The sequence below is a fragment of the Mytilus edulis genome, chromosome 2 (genome assembly GCF_963676685.1).
Source record: "Mytilus edulis chromosome 2, xbMytEdul2.2, whole genome shotgun sequence".
Taxonomy (NCBI): Eukaryota; Metazoa; Mollusca; class Bivalvia; order Mytilida; family Mytilidae; genus Mytilus; species Mytilus edulis.
The window spans coordinates 17,086,896-17,102,000 of record NC_092345.1 but is presented as its reverse complement, the minus strand read 5'-3'; positions in this window follow the sequence as shown (position 1 = coordinate 17,102,000).

Sequence of the window (15,105 nt, the reverse complement as noted above, 5' to 3'; positions counted from 1 at the left end):
CTCCGGAAGGGTAAGCAGATCCTGCTTTACATGTGGCACCCGTTGTGTTGCTCATGTTATAACAAATCCGGTAAATAGTCTAATTCGGTAGGTCACATTCATGAAAGGGAAGTGTATTGTAGTTACGACGTAAGGAACATATCTGATATCATCTGTGAAACGGTTATTATATAAAGGTCACCCAACTTGTGATGGTGTCCGTAAAATTTACGAAGGGATGATTTCAACTTCACTTGGAACTCTTTGTTTATTAGCTTCCTTGTGAGCAGCAACTCTCTATCAAGAAAATCATGATAGGAAATACAAACACGGGAATATCGTATCAAAATAGAGATATATAATACCCCGTATGTGGGTGCTGCTGGAATGTTGCTACTTAGAAATGGAAAGTTTACAATACACCTTATCGCTATTTGTCCGCCATTACTGACGTCATAAAACAAAATATCTGACGCCACAATGGAAAAGTGATTATTGTTGACGTCAAAAGTTCAAGGGGCCGGGTCAGCCGAGAAGAGCGATAAGGTATATTGGAAAGCTGAAATCATCTCTTTTGTCGTAAAGTTTTGTTTTCAACCGACCCTCATTGTCAATTTATAGATGTAAGTCAAGATAAGAGCCGACTTAACTGTATCTGTTGTATCTTTTATCTCTAGTTTGATGGGACAGATGCGTACAACATAGTCACCAAATTTTGAATTATTTAGTGAGAGAACATCATCTATATAGCAGAAAGTAAAGTTAAAAGATTTTGCTAACTTCTTATCTTTCTTCCCAAGAAGGTCCTGTATGAAGTCACAAATGCTTTGCGTTGAATATTGCTTGAACGTAGCAAGGCATTCCTGAAAGGATGAATGTGCAAACTTAAGGAAGTTCGATTGTCATGTTTTGGGATTTGTGTCAAATTTTCGGAATCCTCTGGTTTTATCCATTTGAATGCTTTAATAAAATTTGCCCAATGACCCCCATTTTTCTTTTTATAAACCTTTTTCATGTATAATGATAAGTCATCTGTAAAAAACTTATAAAAATTTTAATTATTTTTTAATAGTTTTTGAGGACTTTTAAAGCTTGTCAACGATAAAGCTATGAAAAGTCAAGAGAGAATATTTTCCCGCCAAAATTTCAGTGTCTAATATCTCGAAAACAACCACATTGACCTATATATTTGTTTTGCTCTTTTGATTCCTTAATCTATCCCCTATCAATATAAACTAGTTTTTTGAAAAGCTAATTACTTTAAAACTGAGAAGCGAACTCCTTTAATAAAGCACAGTTTACGTTCAGATGAATGAGGTAGGGTAAGTAAGACTGTAAATGGTATACCCTACATCAATCGTTTGTCGGCATATACCAACATACATGAAAGTATTATCGTTTCTACAACTAAATCCCGGTTGTAACTATCGATGTTACATTGGCCAAATCTGGTCTTTTAGACGAAAAGCTTGGTCCTAGTCAACTGTTGTTACTATCAAAATTATTCTTTTTCATCAAAAACTTGGTAAAAGAAAACGTTGTAGGTCAACTTGGTCTAAGTCATTGGTTGTCTATTTCTTTTTATCAAAAACTTGGTCAAAAAAAGAACTGCACTGTGATTGGATAATTTCCGTAAAGGTCAATCTTAGTTTCAAACAAAGTAATATGGGATTCATTTCCATGCAAGTCCGTTAGATCAAAGTTTTCTTTGAGGTTTGTCATTCTAAAAAAAAATCCTTAAAAACTTTAAACAAAGAAAATGTGTACAAGACAAGAAAATTTCCGTAAAGGTCCAACTTAGTTTCTAGCAAAGTAGGATGGGATTTATTTCCGTGCAAGTCCGTTAGATTCAAAGTTTTCTTTGAGGGTTGTCATTCTAAAAAAATCCTTAAAAACTTATAACAAAAGAAAATTTGTACAAGACAAAGTTTGCTACAATAGTAACAACAGGGCTGCGTTCAATATCGTAGCAGCTACGTAGTGCTACGTAGATTTTGACTATTGAACGTGTAGCTGCTATAGACTAGTTGTTACATAGATATTGATAGCAGCTACGTAGCTGCTACGATACTGAACTCAACCCTGGCCTTTACATAATCAAACTGATTGATATTTGGCATGTGAATTAGTAAATCAAAACCGTTTAATAGAACTCCTTCTTTATTTTAAACTGTATAATTCAAATGAAAACGTGAAATACAAAAAAAAGCAAGAACATATGTCGTTTAGATTGCTGTATTGTAATTGTCTGTCCCATATGCTTACATGAAAAAACAGCTGATCTTTAAATTAAAAAAGATATGATAAAATATTGCATAGAAATATTTTCTCTGTACATATCGTGCAAGAAGTGATCTTATGCTTTAATGACAAAGAGTGCCTCAAGGACATTGGGCATCCAGTCACTTACAAATGCATATTTAATCAAATCTACAGAGTCAGATAAATATTCTGATAAGAGATGATATTTCGAACTTCAAAAGAAATCAGAAACTGTTCATCAGCAACAAATATTATTTTTAAGCACAAGAGTTTAATCTTATCATCTTCAAGTTGAATGAACTGTTTGTTTATGTATTACGGTATGTTAGAGATATTCAGGTAAAAATATTTTAGCAAAGATGACGGCGTTAAAACGTATTGTTGGCTGAAAGACAGGGACCCTTGTATCAGAAGATGCAGGTTTCATTAATTTACAGCTTAAACTAAACAAATAATAGTTAATATTTCGTGTTACTCCTAGTAAAAAAGGATATTTCGGGACTGACTACCTGTTTAAATTTAAATTGTACCCTCAGTGACCCATATGTACTTAGGGAGCTACCATTTGATTTTTATGGGGGGGCTAGGATGAAAAATTTTGTCCTGCATTTTTTTTTAGCTGTAATCTCTGTCCTGCCTTTTTATTTTTCACTCTGTTCGGTCCTGCTTTTTTTTTTTTAGTTTATCCTGACTTTTTTTACCTAAATTGTCGTCCTGACTTTTTTTTTTGCAAGTGTCTCATCCTGCCTTTTTTTTTTACTCAAAACTCTTGTCCTGCCTATTTTTTTCAAATTTCATCCTAGCCCCCCCATAAAAATCAAATGGTAGCTCCCTTAATGCTCTTTATATTGTGCAAAACGAATTTAGTTTGAAAAATTGGCACTCATGTAACATTATATATTTGTTTTGAGAGAAAAATTGATAAAATGTGTGTTATAAATCTCATTTAACTGATATGTAAGAATTAGCCATGTTTTGAAGTTGCCATTTGGGGAACAGGTATGGGCGAACTTAGGTATTTTTAGAATTTAGTAAGAAACAAATAAAATTGAGAATGGAAATGGGGAATGTGCCAAAGAGACAACAACCCGACCATAGAAAAAAACAACAGCAGAAGGTCACCAACAGGTCTTTAATGTAGCGAGAAATTCCCGCACCCGGAGGCGTCCTTCAACTGTAGAACTGGGTGTAATCATGAAAAATGTTGTATGCAACTTTAACACATTTCAAGATGAAGCGTATTAAATATCATGAAGGTGGATTTACAAATTTATAGAATGTACTCAAAAGTCAAAATTTCCTTGAAACACAATTTTAAAAGTCTTAGCCAGGGAAGTCCTTTTATTATATAGTGTAAAATAGGTAACCAGGATTCAGGTTTTAAGCTATCTTTAGGCTTTCGTAATTTGGTAACCCATCTATTAAGAAAAATGCGTAATATTGTAAGAGCCTAGAAATACACGCATGAATCTGTATTACTGTGAATTATAGAAATCATCTCAGACTCTTTGAAACTGGAACATGTGTTAAATAATTTAAGACAGTTTCTTTTTTTTTCGGATACGGGAATATAAACTCTGCTGATAACATATTTTATAAACATTTGTGCCATTAATTTAATTAATGGAATCCTTATTAGCAGTGTTGTAATTTTGTAAACATAATATGTTGAGGCGAACACAATTTTGAAAGTATGTGATATTCAGTTTTTCATCAGTTTTATTATAGTAAAAAGTGGTGTTGGTAGGACAAGGCGGCATAACTCATTCCGTCCATCTTAGAAATAAACTGGAAGTATTTTTTTTCTATTGATTTTGTTATATTTGTCTAAGATACCTTAATCTGAAGAGATGTTTCTAAACATTGACATCAGTAGCTTTTTCTCGTTTGGATCTTGGTTTGTTGTTCGCTAGTAACATTTGCTTTATCATACTACTCAAAAGTACATATTAAGTAGTTATAAACAAAAATTAGAAAGAAACGGGTATCTATCATCGGAAGCCGTTCTCGTCATTACAATTACATTTTTTTTCGAGAGGAGCCAAGGTAAGGCCACTTTTTAGCGGACAAGTCATTGTTTACAAAATTGTTCTTTTAAAACAGATAATTATCGATAATGTGATTCAACTAATAATACCTACCTAACTCGTCTATATCTTTCGACATCATCAACGTTGAAAAAACTAATGCAATGCACGTGAGAAAAATAAGAGCTGCGAAGAACCCGACTATTCTGTTAATTCTCTTTCGTCGAACTTCTTCTTCCCTCGATTCAACCGTAGAAGTTAATATTCTGACAGGACGTTTTGGTGCTTCTAAGCGAATAATTTGTGTAGAAATAATCTCTATTTCGTCTAGATCGTCAGTTGATTCTGTTGTCACGTCTTCTGAAGGAGTATATGTCACGTGGTCATAGCTCATCATATCATTACACAAACCTCCAAATATTTAATGTTCATGATCGTTCTTTATGATTTCAGTTCACGATAGTAAATCTGTAAAACAATTGAAATATTTATAAAATACCTACCATAGACAATATTATATATAAATAAGCAAATCAATTTCGGATTTCTAGTAAATGAGTATGTATAACTATTTATAAGGGAAACAAACGATGATTTAAATATGATAATCGAAGAATTGAATGCTTCTTACTGTAATTGTATTCGGATGATGAAGTATTGAATTAAGCATATGTTGTATGAAGTGCTTCCGTGATTAACAATTAATGCTTTTTCAACCTTATAAAGTTATAAAAAGAAGCTTTCAATTCCTTTAATTAAAATGGTTATGCTACATTCATGAAATTAAGAGTAGTTTAAGGCTTTACGATTTTTAATGCATTTTATATAGACAATACCTGTTTAGTGTCTTTAAAAATCAGTTGTATTAGTACTACGAGGCTAACAAATAGGTGTGATGCGAGCTTGAGCGAGCTGCTACTCCTGTTTCGAGCCGAGTACACGCTAAAATGTACAGCTAACAATGCGTCCATACAACAACATAGTTGACCTATTGCTTATAGTTTTAGAAAAACAGACCAAAACAAAAAACTTAACACTGAGCAACGTACCGTGAAAATGAGGTCAAGGTCAAATTAAATCTGAGCGACTGACATATAAATCATAAAATATTTCCAAACACCAAATACAGTTGACTTATTGCATACTAGATAGAAAGACTAAAACTCAAAAACTTAACTTTAACCAATGAACCATGAAAATGAGGTCAAGGTCAGATGACACCTGCCAGTAGGACATGTACACCTTACAGTCCTTCCATACAGCGGATATACTTGACCTATTGCTTGTAGTATCTGAGATATGGACTTGACCACCAAAACTTAACCTTGTTTACTGATCCATGAAATGAGGTCGAGGTCAAATGAAAACTTTCTGATGGACACGAGGACCTTGTAAGGTACATACATACCAACTATAGTTATCCTATTACTAATAATAAGAGAGAATTTAACATTACAAATTTTAATTTAATACAAACAATCTTAACTTTTTTTTTCAAGTAGTCACTTAACCATGAAAATGAGGTCAAGGACATTGGACATGTGACTGACGGAAACTTCGTAACATGAGGCATCAATATACAAGGTATGAAGCATCCAGGTCTTTCATCGTCTAAAATATAAAGCTTTGATATAAAATTGGATTAATTCTTATTGCTCCAAAGAAATGTTTGAAAACAAACAGAACGTAACAAAGTAATCGTTAGTTTGCATAAGGTCAAACTATACAGATACAGCATAGCGATAGTATAGTAAGTCACCAAATTGCAGGATAAAACATTATCATGGGTACCACGTGCTATCATAGATGAAGTATTCTATATAGAAATGAAATATGGCATGAGAGTTTCTCGCGATTGTCATAGGCGGGTCCATGGGGGAGAGGTGAGGCTAAGTTCATTATATAAGGAATCACTGAAGCATGACTCGAGCGCGCACCCCTTGTTAGGTCAGTCAGCCCCCACCCCCCTCGTGAAAAGTTCTGGGTCCGCCACTGATTGTTGTCAGCATATCAAAATAACGACTAATGAAACATACATGTAATTTAATTATAACAAAATAAATATATATATTACTACTTTTATGTATTTTGTGTTTTTTTTTGTTTTTTGTTTTGAGTTTATCTTTATAATGCTGTGATTTGGTTGAAAAATTAAACTTGTGTAGTAATTAAGGGACAGGGATGAAAAGTGCATGGGAACATTAAATACACAGTCGCCGTATATATACAAAACACTATTTACTACAAACTTTTTAAGTGTAATTTTTGATATTACATATAGTTGACTTCAGTCTAGGTTTTTTTTTCTACGTACACATTAATATATGTATACATTAGTATCCTGGTATTTGCAATGTGTTAAATATTTCAAGACTTCATCTGTGTTTGAAGGCTTGATGATTGTATAATGTTTATTGTCGTGTCGAGTTTGTCATTAAACTTCAATACACAGGGATGAACAAAGAGAATAACAAAGTAATTATATAACACTTTCTATTGTCGTTGAAGTTAATTGCATATTACTAATTCTTTTTCGTTCAGTTTTTATTTATTTTTTGTTTCATCTGATCTTTCAGTTTTTGTAGCTACACTTCAAAGAGTAATTTGTACTGAGTAAAACAGACAACTATTACAAGTGCTCATATAGTACAGCTGCAAATTAAAACATTATCTCTTTCATCAGCACCATCACTAAGCAAAGTTATACCTTCTATGATAAAACAAAATTGAAATTACAAATTGTATGAGTCCTTCACCCCTTTTCCCTGCACCCACCTTCCCAGGAAGTCTAAAAGCCAAACATGCAAAAGCCAAAGATGTATAAGAAACAACACATGTAAACAGCTAAATGGTCAAAAAGGCCAGGGTTGCATAACTCCATAGATATTTAATTTTATGTTAGAAGAGTATTAGAAATAACACTCCTTATCCCCCTTCTTCATAACTTTATGAAATGATTTTTTCATCTTCTGAAGATTTTAACGGTACTTCTGCGTATATTAAATGTTAACTTTTTTTTAAATAGCAAATTTCGCTTAAATTTCGATTTCCCTTGTTGACAAAGTATCATGGCGTACAACCGAAATGAGATGAAAAATTGTACTAGACTAAGTGTAATTAAATGATTTACACCAATATCTCATTAAATGTATTTGGATATCGGAAGCTTATCATGATTTCCTATAGAACAAGGTTCATTTGCGGAAAAAAACCAGAATGCCTAAATTATTGAAATCTATCCTTTCTTATTAACCATAATGTTTTGGTGTGAATCAGATACATACAATCGAGCTAACGCCCTCCTAGATGGATCTTATACTTCCTACGTACTATGCTTCCTGTTTTAAGCCTCAAAGGTAATCTTTTAATTAATTAGACCTAGAAATTTTAAAGCTGTATTATGGCGGAAGAACTTATAATTAACACAGGCACACAGTGGTTAATTTGAATCAACTCGTCCAATTTAGTTGCATATCTGTTTTCTATAATGAAGGTGTTTGATAATACTACGCTTCTGTTAGAGATTAAAAGCACTTCTAAAATAATTCTGCAATAAATTAGACATGCGTGAATATCAACACGTCAATTATATCAAGCTTAGTATCATTAGCTTCAGTCGAAAATAGAATAACGGCTAATTTTGTTGTTTTTTGCTAAAGTTAGTAACTAAAAGATTGACACAGCGTGCAATTTGAGCCTCGATCAGTTGAAAATAGAATAACGTGTAATTTGTTGTATTTTGCTAATGTTAGTATAAAATATAAGCTTGACACAGCCATGGGATTTAATAATAGTATAATGTAGCGTTTGTTCCCAGGCTTTAAATTGGAATTATTTTATACATGTTTTTTTTTAAATTGTATCAGCACAAAAAATCAAACCAATTGAAAACCTCAGTTTTCCAAAATCATTTGAAAACTTGAAGGGAAAGCTTTCAAAATGACACGGGATTTCTCCAGCATGAAACGGTTTATAACTGATACAATTATTTTTTGTCAAGTTCTGGTGAAATATATCTTGTGTTATCTTTGTCTTTGACAAAGCTAGTAAAAAGTGTGGATTATGTACAGTCACTTATTAACAAAATTTAACTTCAAAACCCTAAACCAATGAAAATAACCCCACTATTACACAATCGCCGTTTATAAATCATTTAATACAAAGTGTAATGTTTGCTTTTACATTGTAGTTCAATTCAGTCTAGCCTTTTTCTACATAACTATTGATATATTAGTATCCCGGTATCCTAAACTAATGCAAATAATCCACTATTACCATTATAAACCGTGTTTTTGCAATTTGGCTATGGCCTTTTCTCAGTCTACAAACTATGAGTTTTGAATGTCCCGTTGGTATATTTTCCGACTCTATCTTTTAGCTCGCCTTTAATTTTACGCATTACATACAATCTCATTGACTTATGGAAATTATGTGAGATACAGTTAAATTTGCTTCAAATCTGGATTGAATTTAACCATCGTAAACATTCGAGTTTTAAGCACCATCTTTTCGGCAGCACCTGCAAATGCAAACGAATTTATCTCCAAATTGATACGATTTATCAGCGCTTGTACTTCATATCGGGATACCAAGATATATGATTTATTCTGATAGGGAAGCTGATTCTTACTCTCAGAAAGTTCTTCAAACGCAATCATGATATGGATTACCGTTATGGTGTACTAGTATCTATGTGATATAAAAACGCCATCTTGATTTGGTTTACCGTCATCGTATATTTATGAGAGAGAATTCTACGAAAAATCGTATCAACTTCGAGATAAATACTCAATCATATATGACAAAGGTAATGGTTTCAACTTTCCAATTGTCAACTACCCATTCATCAGCATTAACATAATGTATTCTACCCTATCGTTTGGCGTAAACATGTTTGAAATGATACTTACCCTGGTGCATGTTCACACTATACGGACTTCGTTAACGGGGATTTGCTACTTACACAAAAAGTGCTCCAAATGAGTTATGAAGAAGAACGACTCATATAGACACTATGTTTTACGGTCACCATCACAAATTGGTAGATTGATACGATAGGTTTGTGTCTCAACTATTTTAAAGTAGCGACATGCTTTCGCATTTAAGGGTGGTGTATGTATATAATAATAAATTTTGTTATAATAAAATTATTGTGTCACATACTGATTGAACATTATACAATGACATAATAAATATATACATTAAAACAATCAGTACCCAGCCATAAGATTGGCTTATGAGACAAACTTATGTTATTGTCAACTTGTACAATAATGTCATGTCACGTATTCACTTTGGATCAGATTTTTCTGAATTTTTCCCTTGTTCCATTGGTGTTAGGCAGGGAGAGAATCTCTCTCCTTTGCTTTTTTCCATTTATCTTAACGATCTGGAATTGTTTTTACAGAATAATAATATAGAAGGCTTGTACACTATCTCTGATGAGTTAGAAATAGAGTTATTGTTTATTTAAAATTGTTTGTCATTTTATATGCTGACGATACTGTCTTAATGGCAGAATCTCAGATAGATTTACAAAAACAACTGGACTCTTTATATGAATATTGTGAGTTATGGAAACTTAGAGTGAATGTGCAAAAAAGTAAGAATTTAATTTTTTCACAAGGTAGACTACCGCAGAATATTGTTATTAAGTATGATAATATAATACTAGATATTGTGAGTGAATTTACTTATCTTGGTGTATTACTGTCTAGGTCAGGAAATTTTTCAAGAGCTAAAAAAAATCCATGTGAAAAAGCAACACATGCTATGTACGATATTATTCGAAAAGGTAGAGTACATAATCTGTCAATTGAATGCCAACTTGATCTATTTGATAAAATTGTGAAACCAATACTTCTGTATGAGTGTGAAGTTTGGGGTTTTGGAAATAATTCAATAATCGAGAGGGTTCATCTCATTTTGTAAAATATTACTTGGAGTAAAAAAGTCTACTCCTGATTTTATGATTTATGGTGAATTAGGAAGCTATCCATTAGATATTTCAATCAAGTTACGAATGATAAATTATTGGTTCAAGTTGGTAACCGGAAAACCTGACAAATTGCCTTTTATTTTGTATAACTTAGCAACTGCCAAATATGGTACAAATATTTTATGGTTAAAACAAGTCAAATCAATTTTAGACACGTTTGGCTTGTCATATGTACGGGACAATATCTTTTTTGTAAATAAAGCATGGCTACATTTAACCATCAAACAGAATTTAATAGATCAATTCAAACAAAAATGGAAAGCAAGCCTACAGGAATCTTCAAAAGCATTAAGTTATCGTTTATTTAAAGATACTTTGGAGTTTGAGAAATATTTAAATACTTTGGATGACAGGCAGATATCCTTATTTCTTAAACTTTGAACATGAAATTTCCAATAGAAACTGGAAAATGGCAAAACATAGAAAGAGAAAACAGAAAATGTGTATTGTGTAATTCAGATGCCATTGGTGGTGAATACCATTACATTTTTAATTGTTCAGCTTTTGATAACTGTAGAAAACAATGTATTGCATTTTACTATAGAAATAGACCAAACACATTGAAGTTTTATGACTTATTGAATTCAAAAAAATGTACAGAACTGAACGAACTATGTAAACTTATTAAGGAGATAAATAACAAATTGAACTTTTCTGGGTGAACAATTGTGAACGCCTCTATCTACTTTCGTACATTATTTATTTATGTAATTGTAAAATTAACGAATATCACGGCCCAGGCCATGTGTAAATTTACAACAAATCTATGGCTTCCATGAATTATTTCGATTCTAATAGGACAAACACGATCATTAAAAAACTGAAGCGATGATGGGTATACCGTGTGTGTGGCTGTTCTATTTTACCCACTGTTCGATAAATGTAAAACAAATCTAATAAACCTGCATGAATGATTTCTGAACTAACCGCTAGAAAAAATGTGATTACTTTTTTTACTTCTCAGTAAACCCAACATTTGCAATTTTAGATTTGCATTTTTTATCGTAAGTTACCGTCAAATTCACTGTTGACATGTTGTAACCAAGGAGCCGCCATGTTGACTTGCTGAAATCAGTAAATGTGCGAATATTGCAATAGAACAGAAAACTAACAACACCTACCTCAATACTTTATTTTAATGCAATTGTATCCGAGTTTAGAAGGTAAACGCATTAGAAAAACCTTCAGCTTTGACGTTTTCATTCGTATGACGTCATGTTTTGAGATGACGTTCATGCGCAAAAATCATTACTGGAATTTCGCGGAATTTTAATTTGTTTTGTTTTTGTCCATTTTTCCGTTCTCTAATGTGTAAATTCTTTTTGTTATGCATCAGAATCAGAATAAATGTTCTGTAGGGTTTTATTCAATTATAATTGTTAACACAGCGAAATCCACAACCGTTTACACATAGGTTACGATACATGTGGATTTACGTGGGAGGCATATTTAAACAGCCATTTGTGTACATCTTTGAGTCTGCGCTAAGTATAGATATATCGAGAATTTTATCACGGTGTTGTTTACAAAGCGAAAGAAGCACGTCATATTAGAATAATAATTATCTCTATACCTTTGTAATTTGGTTTGTGAGAATAAAGATATAAGTTTTATGTAAAGCAGGAGATGATTACCCGGTCGACGCAACCGGTCTTTTGTTCTTTCTTCAGATTATTATGGAATTTTGAATGTTACTTCCTATTGGTGATTTCTTCAAATCACATGAAATGGTGTCGTTTAAAAAAAATGTCTACTTAACACAAAATAGGTTTTGTTTGGTCTAGTACAACTTGCAATGAACATGCATGCTTGCAACGCCACCTTGCTAATTTAGAATAACAAAGAAATAAAATCAGTTACAGCTATTTTCCTAATGCTTGTAGTTTAAAGGTTTGGTTGACTTGCTTTGTTTAAGTTTGCTCATGCATTTTAATTAAGTGTTACTATTCCAATCAATAGATAGGTGGTCCTTCAGCCTTTATAATGCTATTGGATGCTTGTGCAAAAATCTATACAACGTAAGCCAACCAAACCTTTAAACTACATGCATTAGGGAACAGTTGTAATTTTGTTAAAACACCATAATTGTTTTTATATTATTAGTGTTACTGTTAGCGGTTCTTTTAATTTTTCATGAAACTGTTCATGCATTTAAACCATCGAATATCATAAAACGAGAAATCATCTAGAATTATAGAGTTCGCTAAAATAATTATTAATGTACAGAATACATGTATTTATTTAGATAGAATATAAGCAAACAACTATGACATTCACTGGGTTTTTTTATACATTCTTTGAACGTCCCTGACAATACAGAAAAAGCAATGTGGACGCATGCATTTTAATAAGTTTTTTTGTTGTTTATTTTAATTGACGACGTTTTTTTACCATCAAAATAATCAAAGCAAAAGAAAAATAAGACTTGTACAAAAAAGGAACAAGAACAGAAAAGTAGAAATAAAGAGATATTTGTTTAGCCAACTGCTATACAAGTGGGAGGTTTAGCTAGATATAAAACCAGATTTAACCCATCATCTACTTCGGAAACTGTATGTACCAAATCAGGAATATAACAGCTGTTTCAAGTCGTTTATTTGGTTGATATAGTCGGGTTTGATTTTGTCTTTTTATATGGAGTTCCCCCTTTTTTAATTTAGCACGGACCGATACATGTTAGCACGGACCGATACATGTTAGCACGGACCGATACATGTTAGCACGGACCGATACATGTTAGCAAGGACCGATACATGTTAACATGGACCGATACATGTTAGCACGGACCGATACATGTTAGCACGGGCCGATACATGTTAGCACGGACCGATACATGTTAGCACGGACCGATACATGTTAGCATGGACTGATACATGTTAGCACGGACCGATACATGTTAACACGGACCGATACATGTTAGCACGGACCGATACATGTTAGCACGGACCGATACATGTTAGCATGGACCGATACATGTTAGCATGGACCGATACATGTTAGCACGTATTATTTTGGTTCCTATGATTTTTGATGATAAAATCTTAGTACTAGTAACATCACACATACAGAAACTTATCGATGGGTAAGTCGTTAGAAAAATACAGTTCGTTGACTCAATTAATATCTGAAATATTTGTCACTTGACGTTAGAAACTATAAATCAATATAAAACAGTAGTATGATTCTTCGCATCCATTTCAGAAACAAATGTACTGTCTTATTACATGCATTAAATAAACAAAGATTTACTTACGTTTTGAATTTTATTCCGACAATGGCTGTCTAAATTAAACCATTCATTCTATATATCATTGTATGCGGAAACGTTTTAATGATGCTCATCGCAATAAAGTTTAAAAGCTTTCAAAACACGATCAAAAGTTGTAAACAAATAGATTAAAATATATAACACGGTAGATCAAAAAGATAATAACACTTCTTCTTTGAATACACACTTTTCAGTATAAGCACATTAAATCCGTTCTCTTTAAACATATACATGATCATAAGCAATGTACAGGGACTTTATGATAATTTTCTAGCCACTTTTCACAAGAAACTTATCACTTACGATTCATTAAATGTTTAAGTATTTTTAATAAGATTGTAAGCCATAATTTTTATCATAACACTCTTATCTATCAAACGCATTCGTAAAACAAAAGGCTTCACTAGTAGACAAAAACTGAAAAAAGTACAAGGCTGAGGAAGATTTGTTTCATAAGAAAAAGATGAGATCCAATGTTTTCTTGTCTGGTATAGAACAACATTCCTGAAGATTAAGCAACCAGTTCGGTATATTCTTTTATCCCTTTAATTTCCGGTTTAAGCGTAGGGATAACTAATATTCCAAAAACTAATAATGTTGTAAAAAATCAGACATTTCACCGATCAAATTTGTTATTTCATGTTGTCTATAATTGCTGGTCACCTAAGAAAAATTGAAGATCGATTTAGAATCTCGTTCCGTACGAAGCCGTGAAAGAGAAGTTCATAAAATATGGATGTAAGAGAGGATTAATGTGAGAACGGAGAAGTAAAACTCCATGCCATTGTAACATTTTAATTAATTAATAATGTGATCATCATTCGTGCTGTGTAGAACTAATATGGTGACAACTTAAAGGGAAGGTTTTGTTGTGGATTTTAGTAGCTGAAAAAAGATTTCAGTTTAACCAATCGCCTTTAACCAAGTTATTGCTGTTTTTTTTCATATGTTTTTTTCATGGTTTTAATAGACTTATATGACTCATAAGACACATCAGTGAAGCACAGATCAAAATAGTCATAAAGCAAAACAAGTACAAAGTTGAAGAGCATTAAGGACCCAAAATTCCAAAAGGTTTTGCCAAATACGGCTAAGGTAATATATTCCTGGGAAAAGAAAATCCTTAGTACAAATTTGTATTTCGAAAAAATCATACTTTTGTAGACAAGAAATTTATAAAAATTACCATATCATTGATATGCATGTCAACACCGAAGTGCCGTCACTGGGCGGGTGATACCTTCGGAGACGAAACGTCCACCAGCAGTGGCATAGAACCAGTGGTGTTAATAGTTATCAAAGGTACCATGCTTATAACTTCATACGCCAGACACGCGCGCATTAAACCAGACATATAGATTTTTCCTTACTTGAAACAATCAAAACTTCAAATGTATAACAAGAGGCTTGCCGAGTGATTAATTTAACTGTCGAGAGTTTTAATATGTATTTTCATTATATGATGTCATCAGGCATGGCCGCCTGTTTCGAAATAACAAATTCAGAGAAACGCAAGAAAATGTGACGTTACAGTTGCATTTCGACCAATTAAGAAACTGAGATAAAAGAAA